Source organism: Xiphophorus maculatus, chromosome 17, assembly GCF_002775205.1.
Source record: "Xiphophorus maculatus strain JP 163 A chromosome 17, X_maculatus-5.0-male, whole genome shotgun sequence".
In the NCBI taxonomy this organism is placed as follows: Eukaryota; Metazoa; Chordata; class Actinopteri; order Cyprinodontiformes; family Poeciliidae; genus Xiphophorus; species Xiphophorus maculatus.
In genome coordinates, this window is record NC_036459.1 from 13,322,147 (window position 1) to 13,337,145 (window position 14,999).

Here is a 14,999-nt window from a genome sequence, read left to right on the forward strand (position 1 = left end):
TCTGACCCTACAACCCGCTGTCGCAAATCACACACACACACACACACCCGTGCAAGAGATGTATACACGCCACATGCTTGGGTTACATATTATCGGGACGAGCTGGCTGGGCGTCTGACAACCGCGGCGAGGGAGGAGGAAAACAGTTACCCTAGCGTGTTAGTTTTCTGCCAGAGAGTCCCTATTGACCTGTTAAACCTTTGTGACTGGAACAAATGCAAATGGCGATGACTTGTTCACACAAAATACTAAAGAGCCATTCAGATGAGGCCCCGGGCCCACAATGCGGCAGTGGCCGAGCGCTCCGTGGAGGCTGGGCCGGCCCCCAGTCTGAGACACAGAGGCAGAGATTCTTTCTGCCATCGCTGCAGCTCATTGTGGTCGTCTGGTGAAGGGCGATCATGCAGTCCGATTGCTCCTTCTTACACACACACACACACACACACACACACACACACGCCCACACGCACGTTTACGCCTCTCCTGTAATACAAATAAAATCGTCAACACAACCACACTTTCTTGGACTTTACCCCATAATTATGTCGTATGTGATAATCTGATAGCGTAGTTGTTGACCTGAGCTGCTCCGGTTTTATGAATGACATCGGCTTTCGCAGGGACTCTGACTCAGGGCTTCCTACTGGCTAATATCAACCATTATCACTATCAAGTGAATATACAGTAGACATTATAGAAAAAAGATCAAATATTACCTGTTATATCTATTAAAATGAAATAACACCTTCAGGTAAAGCACTAATGAGAAAATTCAAGTTCATCTTCATATTTTGCATTATGTCGACAATTGAAGTTCAAGTAGGCAGTTGCATTTATTTTTTTAAAGCCAGAGTAGGAAAATAAAAATAGTCTAATTGTGTAACGTTATCCTTCCAATGCTTTTATCAGTTTCTAACATGTCTATAAATGTCTTCATGTTCACCATTAAACAAGAAAAAAACAAGAAAACAGTGCATGCTTCAATTAAATGAAAAGATCTAAATAACTTCCATGAGTATGATATAAACCATTTTAAATCCTCCACAATGTATTTGGTAAATGGGTTATGAAAACTTTCAGATGCTTCGTTGCAGATGCAAGTGGAAGGAAGTGAAAGTAAAGCGGGGATATTTCCACTGCCAAAGAGCAACAAGTGTTAAATGTGGCTGCATTGAGCTCCACTAGTTAACCTTCAGAGCAGGGGCTCAGGTTGACACGTTTAAACTACTGAAACTGATTTTTAATTACATTTTTTCACAAAAAAACGGGAGTTTGTTGCCTACAGTCGGCTTTGTGATCATAAACTGCTCTGGGTTTTGACAGTAAAGTGCAGTCTCTATGAGACCTGAACCTAATCAGCTGAGTTACTTTTCATGCATCAACAAATAAAGCACAAGAATAACCAAAAAAATATGAAAGCGTTTAAAAAACCATACAGTAAAAAAAACAAACAAAAAACAACATTACTGTATGGTTCGTGTATAAAAAATACAACAGATCAAAAGAAAAGTAACACAAATTTATCTAGAGTAATTAAACTTTTCTGCAATGTTCCTAAAAATTCACCTGTTGGTAATCCATGACTATTTTTGACAAAACAGCAGAAAATGTTTTATATTAAAGTATAAAAACGATCTTTTGTGTTAAATTAAAACCCTCAGGTGTGAAAATGAGTGTTATATGTTCCTCCATAGTTTTCTGATTGTGCTCCAACTCACCAATAAGATGTCTTCTCCGCTCCAACATTGAGTTAACTGGATTTCAGAACGGCGTTATAATGTTAAAAACACAGTTCACCTAAAACACATGAAGTTTTACTATTTATTTCTGTCCGACATTGAAATTTATGGCTGCAAAACAAATTCAGTAAACATTCATCTGGTTCTGCTTTCCTGATGTCTGAAGAAGCTCCTGGCTAACATTAGCTTTCCTCCTCTAACTGTTGATATGCCTTGTTGATAATTTGACCCCAAACTTGCGGAAAGAGTTTTTCTTCAGTTTTTTAAGTTAATCTCTTTTGCTTTCGACACACATTTATCAATAAATGGCATTATAGCAGAGGGCTGCACTGTGATCAGATGAGTTTCAGGCCAAGGAGGAACTAAGCCTTGGAAGGAACAGATCACAAAACACAAAAAGGCAGACAGACTCTCTTTAAGTGCTCTTTCACGCTACAATTAAAGATCCACAAATCATCAAATTTTACAACGTTCCATGTTTTTAATAAGTCCAAATCTGTGATTTTATAATCTACGTTTTCATTACCAGACTGTGTCCGGACTGGCTTGCCATTCGATTCAAACTTTGAGAAAGGCTGCTTCGGAGGGTGTTTACGGTCTTGAACTCAGCAGCTTGTCGCATTTAAATCTTCACAATAAGAAGAAAATATATACTGCCCTCTGAATGTCAAATAAAAGTTTTCAAAGCTGATTAAAACGGCTTGCATAATAATAATAATCAGGAGAACACAAGGAAACGGATGATGCACCTGGTTCCTGTAAAATAACTTCAAAGTTTGATTATCTTTCACATTTAAAAAAAAAAAGGGGGGCGGGGGGGGCAGTAATATTGACTAACCACACTGAACTAGCACAAAGTAATCATGACACTAAATTTCTGTCTTCTTATAAAACAGTGTGACACAGATTGCAGCCTGCTTGGCTGTTTTCTTCTTCGATCTCTCCCCTCCAAATGACAGATTTGCAGAACCCAGAGGATGACTCTTGTCGGCACATCTGGACAACACCTGATCTGAAGGAGGCTGCCCACCGGACCTCCACTGAGCCGCATTTAACAAATGAGGGGTTTTATTGCAAAGAGAGGAAGGAGTGGGAGGTATAGACCAACCACTGTCCCATCGCTGGATTAATCTTTCCAATCAGAAAGTGAGCAGAGGGATTTTCTGACTCATTCATTGGACGGCGTTTGTTTAACGGGGAGTAAGTTTTAAGTTAAATTCACACACACAAAAAAAAAAACCCTGCTTGACTCGCTCAATTCATGGAAAAACAAAAACAAAAAACTTCACTAAAAGTAATGGAAGAGATATGGAGTGTGAAAATACTAGGCTGATATGCGTTGCATTTCGAGAGATGCCTGCAGAGGTCACACATGAGCTGAAAGCAGACAGAGAGAAGAGTAGAGAAGAGAAGCGGCGCAGACACAGGAGCTACAGTAACACAAAATAAAAATGCTCTTTTCCTTTATGTGACTGGAAAACACCCTGAGGTCGGGGATAAATAGTGGAAGAGATTTGTACAGCGTTAGGAAAAGATAACTTTGTGGCAATAAAAATGTGAGCTGTGGCCCTGCAGCATGGAAGGCTGGAATTATCTGCATGCAAAGAAAAAAAAACTAAAAAGAGCTTAATTCACTCCATCTTTATCGTCTTTAGAATAGGAACCACTGAAGCCACTTTTATGAATGAAAACGAGATCTAATCCCACAACCCTGTATGACTACACAGTTATCTTCTAATTGGGCTGCTTGAAATGTGCCCACTTATGAAAAACAAGACATGGCATGGCGTTGAAGTCCTTTCCATAACATACGAGGGTCAAAACTTTATTATTTTTCTTAAACATTTTGAACAATGCAAAAGGTGGAACGAGCTTATGGCTTCGGCATGAAGTGCAACCAGCAGCCTCCGCACTAAAGAGAAAATAACTTGGACCAGAGCCACCGCATGTGGCCGTGTAAAAGTCAAAAAGAAATATTTTGAAACACAACAAACACGAGAAACCATATTAAATACTCGCACCAAGACGTGGAAGAGAAACAGCTGTCGAGGTTTAAGACGGCGTCGCGGCCTTCTGGTTTGTAATCAAATCAAATTGTGAAGTGCTTAAAGATCCCCACTCCGACCGGCTCAACGTTCTCGTTACGTTGAGCTGAATTTAAAGCGACAGCTGGCAAGCTGGGAGTGGCTTGTGGTGTGGCGGAGCGACTAGTTAACCAGGTGACACCAGCTTTCCCTGCGCATTTTTGATTGATTATCAAACATTATTGCAATGTTTTGTAGTAGTAGGAACAACAGCTACTTAGTTTTTAAACGCAATCAGTTAAATCTGGTTTTACACTCTGTTCAAAATGTTAGAGCAAAATCTTGTGACACGATCAAACTGTGGTGTTTTATCTCCAGTTTATCATAAAGTAGGAATCTCACTGAGACTTGCAGTGCGCTCAGCAGGAATGGAGGGCCAGAGACCGGACTCGACCTGTTTTTTTTCCTGGTCTCGGTTTGTTACGCCTCAGTCTCGGGTTTGGTCTCGGTTTGTTGGGCTTCGAGAAATTGGGTCAAGCGGTTCGGGACTCCAGCTTGTTGTGCGTCTTTACCAGCAGACGAACAACAAACTGATCGGGAATTAAAAGCGACACATGTGATCAGAGCGCAGCTGCATCCCACCGTCTCAGAACAAATGCAATATTATTGCTGATGACCGGGAAATTGTGTTGCATGTGAATTTTTACGACGCCAGACGACATTTGGTCCGTGGATTTAAATAAAAGCGTCTGTGTGATCCCGTGCAGTCTAGCTTTTGCTGAGCAAAGACCTGCAATCTGACTGCGGAAAATTATTACATTTGCTTTTCAAAAACAGGAAGAATTTGAAGAAGGGGGGAAGAAAAAACACAGAGAAACTTGCACATTTTCTCCACTGCCAGGATTAACCATATGCAATGAGGACATCTGCAGCGGACACAAGGAAAACTACGTAGCAATAACAAAAAACATGCACGACTCTCAGCTACATAGAAATAAAATGAAAATACACTGAATCTGCATATAAGAGCTGCAGACAAAAATTACTCTATAGAGAATCACATTTTGAATCGATTCAAAATGCTCAAAATTAATTTTAAAATGCATTTATATCTTAGCCACTTCTATTTGTGAATAAACTGCGAATTGCATTACGTGTCTCTCCAACATATATATTTCGAATAACTCTTTGATATTTCTTGTAATTTAACCCTCCTGCGGTATTAAGAAATGGGGTCAGTTGGACCCTGCCAGGTTTTACGAGGGTTTTTTTCTTGTGTAGTTTCGGGAACTAACAGTCTGACGGTACAACCCGCTTCCTCGCCATCTGATCATTACATCAGCAGGAGGGTTGAGAAAAAGCCAGACAGCTAAGCTAACCTAATACTGGTAATGTGAGCCTCAAACCTATTTTTATTCAAAAATAAACTGTCGACTGAACAGAAAAATTTATCTCTGAATTAAAAATCGTTTCTGAATCAAATCACAACCCTCAAAAAAATCGGAATTGAAAAGATCGACACTAAAAGATTTGCATTCCTACTCTACACCCATAGAAACAAAAAGCAACACTATTGCAACATTGTCTGAGCCACACTAGCCACCTTTTAAATGAAGGCACAAACTGTGCTCTTTCCAGCGGTATCAGTATCACAGCTCTACGTGTAAAACTCACTTAACCCACAGCCGATGTAGAGGGGAAACAAAGACTAACTTATCTTTGGTGTTTTATGCTCATAATCGGTGCGGGAGAAAATATTTGAAAATAGTTCCTCTAATCTGCTGTTGCTGCGTCTCAGTGATTCTTGATCGTTTTTGGCTTTTTCTGTCACCTGTTGGCTGCGTAACTTTTTTAAATTGCATAGTTTCTATTGGCTCTGATGGTTTTGAGAATTTAGCCTTTGTGAGCTAATTTGCATGCCGACATAAAATAATAATAATAATAATAATAATAATAATAACATTAAAATGCCTAAAGATTTATTGACATGTCCACATATGTGTCTTTAGGAGCAGTAAGCTTTTTAACATCTGATGAACTGTTTTTAGACGATCATATAATGTTTTTTTTTTTCTTAAATATGACAAATCTTTAGTAGTCTACTTTTCTTACAGTATTTTTAAATCTAGGATACAACTCTTGTGCAATTTAAACTGATTAATTTAGTTTAGAAAATGTATATCACTGCATGTCTATTCATTCTTGTTTTATACAAAAAGCAATGCCTTTTAATATTTGTGAAGGTTCTAAACATTCAGCCTCGATTTTAGTCTCCCGAACTCGACTCCTTCCCTGATGCCAAGTTCCAGTTATTCAGTGCAGAGTTTCTGACCGTTTAATCGTTTCTGTACTTTCTGGCCTAAGCTTCCAACATTTCTGCTTTAAATCCTTCGAGTTTTCAAGCTTTTATTTTCTGCGAGCCACACCTGACAATAAAAGTCAGGTTTTTACGGCACGGTCCCGACCGACTATCAAACCTCTGCTTAAGTCTGCAGTTCGATATTATAAATACTCCGACTATTATTCAGAACGCTGGATATCTCTGGCAACCTTTTTCAAAAGAATAAGCCAAACAAACAACAAACAAATATAAAAAAAAAAGAATACTGCTGTGCCTTGTCAGAGAAAAATGATGGGAGCTGGCTGAACAAACAGAACAAAGTGTCCCACCCTATCAGTCAGAAGATGATCCTGCAGCCGAGCCATGCTCCAAACCACACAACTTGATTTCAAATTCAAGTGAAGCCCCCTTTTGTTTCCAAATACACTAATTACTGTACGACACGCTGATTTATGTGCAAAGAGAAACATGCAAACTGTGTCCACTTAATCATACTTTGCAGCCACAAAAAGAACTCACAGACTTGATGATTCCATACAATTACTGCATTCTGTGGCTTTCGTACAGAGCGCTGTATGTGTCATCGCTGCTGTTGTGTGTGCGTGTGTGTGCGTGTGTATGTATATGGTGTGGTGTGGGGGGGGGAGGGTCTTTTCCCACTTGAAAGAGCACAAAGAAGAAGATTAAGGGGAACATCTAGTTTCCTGTGCTCTGTTCAAGCAAACACAGCGAACTCTTCAGAAACTGATAATGATCTTGTGGGAGATGAATTATGCTGCACCAGTAAATTCCAACAAACTGAAATGCAAGTTAAAACAAACATGATCAACCAAGAGCTGGGAAAAAAAACAAAAAAAAAAACGACACAGGTTGAGTAATGTGCATTCAGTTATCTACAAGAGTAATGCAGAGGCAAAAAAATACATTAAAAAAAAAAAAAAAATCAGCCAACGTAAGTTTTCAGAACGTTCACATTTTGTTGAATTAAGAATGCACCGGGGAAGTTTTGAAGTTTCACGTCCAGTTCTAATTCAATTAGAGAGACCAGGACGAAAGAGGCGCCAGAAGGAGGTGGAAGCAACAACAGGACTGAAGAAAATGTGGCCGATATCGTCGTCGCAATCGTGACGAAAACTGTGGCTGCGGATTGATTTTTCTGTATCACACAAAGCTGTCTGTGTTTTCAAAAGAGAGTAGATAACTACAAGAGTCCCCCCTCTCTCTCTCTCTCTCTCTTTTTCTCTCACAGTGTGATGTCACCTCTGTTTCTATTATAATTAATAATGTTCACTCGCTGGAGAAAGGAAAGAAAATAAATATTTTGATTGACAAAACTGGTTTTACAACAACCACGAAATAAAGGTCAGTGCACGTCTCTCCTCTGATGACGTCCACTGGATTTCTCCTGTTTCCACACTAGTAATTACTTCCCTGCAGAGCCAAAGAGCTGCTCCGTTTGACTTCAAAATGCCTCGGCTTCGATTGCTCGACAGAATTTCTAAGTCAGAAATCAAATTTGTAGCTTCACATGAACAATTAACACTACTAAGTGGAGTGTTAATGACATTTAAGAGCGCGTGACTCGAGGAATCGTGCTCGCAACCACATTCTCCGAGTGTTCCCGTGCTCACCTGCGCTGCAGCGTCTTTCGCTTCCCAGACCGTCCTCGCTCAGCCCGACTCTCTTCCTGCAGCAGGAGCATAAAAACAGAAAGAAAAAAAAAGTGAGTTATAAAAATTAAAGACGGCAGAACATTTCCTGCCTGCTGTTTCAACTTGCACTGTGAAATATTATTGAGCTTCCTGATTAATTGGGACGCAAAGTACGAGGTTTAGCTGCGTTCTTTTCTCTCAACACTCCCCTGGCAGCACAAGTTGGGAACAGGACATTCTTGATGAAACAGTTCTGCTGCTGCTGCTGGACGTAAAACCGTCTCGAATTTATCCACACTTATTTTATTCTTTTCTTTTAAACCATAGGTTTTAGTCGTTTGTTTTAATTACTAATCGAGTTATTACGTTCATTTTTCCAGAGCAGAGCCGTGATACAGTCTGAGATGAATCGAGGTTTACAATATAAATATTTACCAACACATCTGCTGCTGCTGGGAGCGGACGCGTCTCCTGAGCGAGTCCGCCCCGCTGCCCCACTGATAACCGCTTGTGCAAACACACAACAAGTAAAGACAGGGAACACAGTTCGTTAAAAACTCCTCTTTATAGTCCCACTCCCAACACAAACTCCTGAAGAGCTCCTGTTCCTGCTTCAATCCTGCAGGCTCGCAGTTCAAACGACGTTGCACAACACATGAAAGGCGACCAAGTAGGTGGTTTTCGGTTTGAATATTAGGCCTGGTTTAATTCCCTAAATTCATCCGTGACCGCGATATGCGCACGATTCTTTGAAGACGAAGATTATGTGCAATTAGGGTTTAGGTCATGCCGTTTCAACATTTCTTCCATTTGCCCTGGCCTGAGTTCAGTTTCCTGAGTTATCGGAGAATAGATTTACACTTTATGAGCTTCAAACTGAATGAATTCACATGAAGTTAGACCTGAGAACAATATTACCGTTTCGGGCTGCCAGTAAGCTAAGCTCCCAGTCCTTCTCTGCTATAGCATTCCAATCAAATTAAAGTGATCTATCACTACTGTACATCACATCACTGGCTTTAAAAAGCTTGTGAGTGTCTTTTTCTTCCTTCCTTACTAATAATACAGACTACTTTTGCTGCAGGTTTGTTAGAAACGTAACCCAAAGAACCGACACTGCTCCCCACGGGGACGGCTTCGCTTGCTTTCAGCTCCTTTCATAATTCTCACAAAATGCGTAAACTCTAAAATAATTTTTTTAAAAAGCAATGCGTTTTAATTTTCATTAAAAGAAAGAAAAAAAGGGGGGGGGGAGAAAACAGAGGAACAGACAATAGCTAAAAAGAAAGAAGCAGCAGGATGGATTGCAGAGGGTTAAAGCGATGTAGTGTCCTGGGCTTTTTTTTCTCTCTCTCTCTCTCTCTGATTCACAGTGGAAAGAAAAGGCCTTTTCCTTGTCCTCAGTTGAACTCCACATCAGCTTCCTGTTAGAAAGGCAAGGAGGAAACACCCAGAGCAATATGCAAGTGCACACCCACACACAAACACACACACGAAGGTACACAGAGGAAGGCCTTCACCAGCGGATTCCTCGCTGCCAGAGAAATTAGGTCAAGCACTTAAATGGCCCTGCACTGAGATTTAAAATGCCAAGCGGAGCAGAGGAATAAACGTGGACGCAAACGGGGCGCCTGTTGCACTTAAAAAAAAAAAGAAAAAAAAAGTACAACACACACACACACACAAAAACGCACCCCGGCACACAAACTGCACTCTTGCGGCTGGCCACATTAATAACTCCACCGAAAACGGAAACAAACAGAAGCAGGCGTTCACCTGCAGATAAATGTGCCCTCCATCTGTGTGTGTCACACACAATCTCATGCATTATGTATTTTAAAGAGACTATCCAGTATGGGTGTTTTGTCCCCCCCCCCCCCCCACCCCATTCCACCCCCACCCCCACAAATACAGTAAATGTACACCAACTATAAAAACCCAAGAAGGTATGGAAGTCTGGGTTTCCACTGCGGGGTTTCACAAAACGTAAAGAAAGAACAAGATGAAGAAAAGGAGAGCTGCTCTGAGGGTTGATGACATCACACATATCGAGCCAATCAATTGGCATAGCAACTTTAATAGGGGACTTTAATTGAAGACAAGCAAATAAAGAGGAACAAAAAACTAACAGGAAAGACAAATTCTGAGTCAGCTTGATTTTACAGAAAAGTTAGCTAGTAGCTTGAACAGCAGTGCCTAGCTAAAGTACAAGCTAAAATACTACATCTATGACTCTAGCAAGGTTTCCCCCAGAAAACCTGCTAAACCTGGTGGTTGGGTCCTAAGGCAGTCATTCATCCAGCGGCCCGTCGTGTTTTTGAGTTAAAATTTATTTTTAATTTGACAGGAAATTTGAAAATATCACTTGATAATGATGTGTTATTGAAAGATTGGAAGATTAACACCTGAACACCAACAATAAAGTCTTAAAATAACTTAAATAAATTAGCAATGTTAAGCCTGGTGGGGGCACAAGGAAAGCCTGGTGGGCCACCAGGCTTATAAAACACTGAGGGAAAACACTGCTCTAGCAAGTGATTAATTTGACTGTGCATGCGGCTACAAATCAGATTAAAAAGATACAATACATAAAATGTGACCATGAATAAAGTTTAAAAAATAATAATTCTACTGATGGCACCAATTCTTATAGTTTCTGTCCACTTTTTGAATAAGAGTGAACACATTTTTGCAATATGATATCAGTGATGTAGCAATCAATCAGCATGAGAAATGGCAATAATGTGACTTTCAAAGTAAAGCAGCTGCGAAGAGGTTGGTTGCAACTAAATGTTGCTGCTGGTGCAAAACTTGAGGCGCATCAGTGCAGCCGGTGTGAGGAGTTCGTCTAAAACCCTGCTTTACAAGACTCTCTAAGTGTCTCGCCATGCAACACTGCAGTATCAGCCAAGAACGTTGGAGAAAAAAAATAAAATAAAATCCCCGGGCCGCCTGACCTGAAACGCCCTGCGAGAAACAACACACGCCATCGCCATTACAGCCAATCAACTATTCATAGAAAAGCTGTGCTGGGCCTGATCTCAACGTTTAGGGTTTCAATCAATTGCGTGAGATATGAGAGTGCAGTGGTGGGAGTGAGAGGGAGGATGAAGCTGCTGAAAGCTAATGAGTGAAAATTTGGGTGAATCAAAGCAACCCCCCCTCGTCACCACCACCACCCTCCTCCTCTCTCTCCCCCCTCCCCTCCTAAGTCCTTGTCTCTATGTTTCCCCCACTGCCACAGCTAGGCCCTGGTGCTACAGGGCAGCAGTGCAAATCAGAAGATAATCGCGCCAATTTTCACTCTACAGCCCTGTGCGTTCACTGCATCACCGCCACAAAGTGGAGAAACGAGAGCCGGCCCATTGTGTGAGAGCCACTTGTGTTTCTGTTCCATTTTCTCCAAGGCACAATGGCATTTTCCTGTTTATAGCCATAGCTGCGCTTTATAAACACGCCGTATCAGGGGTAGTAATACATCACATAAAAGAGTGTGATAGCTGGAGCTGCGGCCAAGGGGTCATTGTGACCCAGTTCATATACTGCCTCCTGACAGCTCTGGTCCAGTTAAAGAGTGAAGTGGGGGAAAAAACACTGAGAAAAAGATCGTTTCTTGGAAAACTGATAGTATGAGCAGAATCTTAGCCTAACTAGCCAACCCCCCACCACCACCTAGCTTACACATACACAAAGCAAAATACAAAGCCAGATGTGTAGGAGAGGAGCCGAAGGAAGCAGCAACCTTTTGCAATAGCTTGTTAAAGTGAGCTGTGCCGGTTTACACTTTTAAGACTCGTCCAGAGTTCAGCCGATGCTTTGCAGTGCGACGCCAAAAAGCTCATTCTGTTCATTCTCAACTTGCAAAACGTAAAGTAAACGTCTAGCTGCAGCAGGAAATGCGTGGTTGCATTTGTCACCCCTTGAATGCAAGAGACCGCGTTGGGTTATTCTTGGAGGATGAGCAACTGTACCGATTAATTATGCATAGCCGAGTGGAATTTTGAACAAAACTGAACTCTGAATGAACCCGACGTGTTTGAGAATGTCCGCACACCTTAAGGGGAATTAACGCCGACAACAAAATCATGAGAAATTGTCATACTTAAAGTAAAATGTTCATTTTATTCCTGAATCAAGGGTAGGAACCAATATATCAATATATAACCCTTTACTGCATTAAAGCTACACATCAGTTTTCTGTGACATCACTCAAACTCGTGCTATAGTTTGCCACATTGTCTGCTGTGCGGTTTTTATTGTGAACTTTTTCTTTTAATCAAGATGAAATCTGCAAAAAAAAAATCGGTTCAACCTTTGATGACATCACAGAAGGCAAACGACCGGTTCTTTGGAGCTGCTAAGACGACTTTCACAAACAAATCCCTCTTCAAAAGTGCTCAATTTTTATTTGGCATCATAACAGTCGAGCTGCTTTTCGAGCACAAAGGATATCAGGAAAATCTGCGAGCAATGAAACTAGGAATTCATCAATCGGCGAACCAGTTTTCCCTCGTTTGTTTCCCCATCAGTGACTGATGGGTCGAATACTAAAAAATCTGGGCTTCAAATTGAGAACTTCCTCCATTATTGCTCTATAAAAACAACAACAAATTGCTCAAAAATAATAATAATAATAATAATAAAAAAAGCCAGATTAGTGCCAGTTTATGCTCGAATGTTTCAGAATGTCTACCGAAATGTGTCAAAGGTCACTTCTTTACCGTATTGCTTTCTAATGCCAGTTGACTGACTTTATTCTTCTGATTCATTTAAATTCATCAATCTGAACAGATTGGAAGGAGAAGTAACTATTCAAATAAATTGACCAAATGAATAAATTAGATATATGTGAACATAGTAGATATTTGCAGCTTTCTCCAAGGTCTGAAACACAGATTTAAGATTTTCACTGATTCTGATTTTTTTTCAATAGGCTATTTGATAGAGGTGTTAGATTTAAATACAACATTATTGCCGTTTATAAATCAAAGCATATTACACTCAAAAAGAGAGTATCAAAGCGCATGCTGTTGGTTTATGAGATAATAAAACCGAAAACAATGGGAGTTCTTAGCTTTAATAGCTTTTTTATTAATTTTTACTATTTCACCTGCCAATCACCAATCAACCTCCATAAAAGGAAAATTGGCAAACTCTTGATTTCCCATTGGTTAATTTCTATTCAGAACCTATCAAAAATATCTTGAACCTCATGTGATGTCACTGACCCAAATACACTCAGGCCAAATTTATTTCTTGTACTTTAGCGACCGCTTGTCAAAACATTGTCTTTTGTGAAATTCTGTTATAGAAATCTCTTTTTTTTTTTTTATTATTCACTTGTCTTTTTTATTTTATTTTATTTGCAGTGTACATTTGGTAATGGGTAAAAAAAAAATGTTAAAAAAAAGTTTTTTGTTTTTAAATCAAAAAACACCACTGGATTGCCTCTTTTAAAAAATGACATTCAGCTACTGTTGGGTTATCTCCTGAATTAATTTTGTGCAAAACTTCTCTGAGGGAAACCACAGTGACACATCGACGAGGGGGCAAAGCCGCAGAGCTGCGTTTCCTTGTCTTACATAGGCTTCAATCCGGGGCGAACTAATTAAACGCACATTTCATACTGAAATCCTAATTGCCCACTTTGTGAAGAGCGGCGATGTTTCCCCCGCTGGACTGATGCGATGATCCGCCCGGCTGCCTTATCTGCGTTTGCTTTGAGGGGACAACAAAAGCGGAAAAAAAAAAGGTGGAAGATTATGCGTGTCTGCGCGGAGGAACTAGGGCACCAAAAAAGGCGACCTCCTTTTCTCGCATTATTTTCTGACTACATCGACTATCTAATGTGGGATTGTTTGGACGTCGTGCTTTAGATTTGCAGCAGCAGCGCAGGTTTTTGTTGTTAAAACTTCTAGGCTGAGGAACCGCGGATTGTTTCGGCCACAGCAGCGTCAATATCCGCTGACCCAGTCTGGGAGAAATGACATCCGCTGCTGTCGAGTCGAAACGCGAACTGCTGCTGTAGTCCCGACTGCAAATCAAGCAAACGTAAAGCAAATAAATAAAGACAAAATATTAGTATTAATTCTTACCGTTATGCCTCAAGTTCATGTGTGAAGTTTGTTGGCTGGTCTCTTCCTCCTCCGCGAGTTTTTTTTTTATTTTTTATTTCCTATTCCTATTTTCCCCCAGCAGAAAAAAACTACAAAAAAAAAAAAAAAAAAAAAAAAACTCCTAAATGCGGCAATTTTGGCTTTCAAAAAATGCTGATGAAGAGGATATATCGACAGGCATTCTCCAAGAGGAGCTTCCCGAGTCTCGACCGGCTGCAAAAACGCCCCCGTCTCCCGCGTCTCTCTCCCCGGCCACCTCGCAGAGTTCATCGGGGACACGGAGAAGCTGCCGAGTCCTGCGCCGCCGACGAACACAGATGCGCCGAAGTTCAACTGAGGTGACGCACTTACACAACCTGCCCCGGTGTGCGAGCAGACACGCAACGCTGCTCTGAATCTAATTTAATAAGTCCAAATGTGTGCGAGAGAGCGGAGAAGACGCTCATAACGGGGAAATATGTGTCAAAACTAGGCTGCGTGGAGATGATTATCAGAGGCAGCCTCACTCCCCCCCTCCTCTCCTGCCCCCTCCGCCGCTCGAAAAAGCACTATTTGCTGCTTTATTGCACTCCCAAGAAGGGCTTTAAGTAAAAATACACTCATTTTTATTCGTAAAAAAGCTAATTGTAGCCACAGAAAAAAAATATCAGAATTTAAACGATAAAGCAGAACAGCATCCTAGAACAAGTTGCCACTTATTTGAAGATGGAACAAAGCTGAAGTTCAGTGCTGCACCTTTAGCAACTTTTAACTCCATCATCAGTTATTTTCCAATTGCATACTCACTGTTTAAATAATATATTACATGGTTTAAAATATTAATAACATACAATATGGCATTTTTTTTAATATGTTACAATGGCTAGCTAAAAAAAAAAAAACTATTAGTCGAATTACACAGTAACATTGCTAATGATCTAAATGTGTTCCTCCGCAATCAAATTAGATCCCTTATCAAAAACATTCAAAATGGCAACTTTTATTTAACTATGGCAAAACAAGTCTGATTTTATGGATATTCCAACTTGTAATGGCCTGTTGTTTCTCCTCTTGTGAGTTAATAAATATCAGTTTCTCCCCGACGTCACAAGTACTTTAAAGACAAGTCCAGACGTGCTGCTGTTGCC

At 40.5% G+C, this 14,999-nt stretch overlaps 1 protein-coding gene across 2 annotated transcripts in view; it reads right to left on the reverse strand.

The window, feature by feature from the left end:
• ppara (peroxisome proliferator activated receptor alpha) overlaps positions 1–13,960 on the reverse strand; it is a 47,595-nt gene extending 33,635 nt beyond the window's left edge. For both annotated transcript variants that reach the window (XM_014476054.2, XM_023350186.1), the window contains exons 1-2: positions 13,852–13,960; positions 7,736–7,791 (exon numbers count right to left, since the gene is read on the reverse strand). The gene's annotated coding sequence lies outside the window, so the exon portion shown is untranslated. The remainder of the gene's footprint in view (positions 1–7,735; positions 7,792–13,851) is intronic.
• Between the last annotated feature and the right edge of the window lie 1,039 nt (positions 13,961–14,999).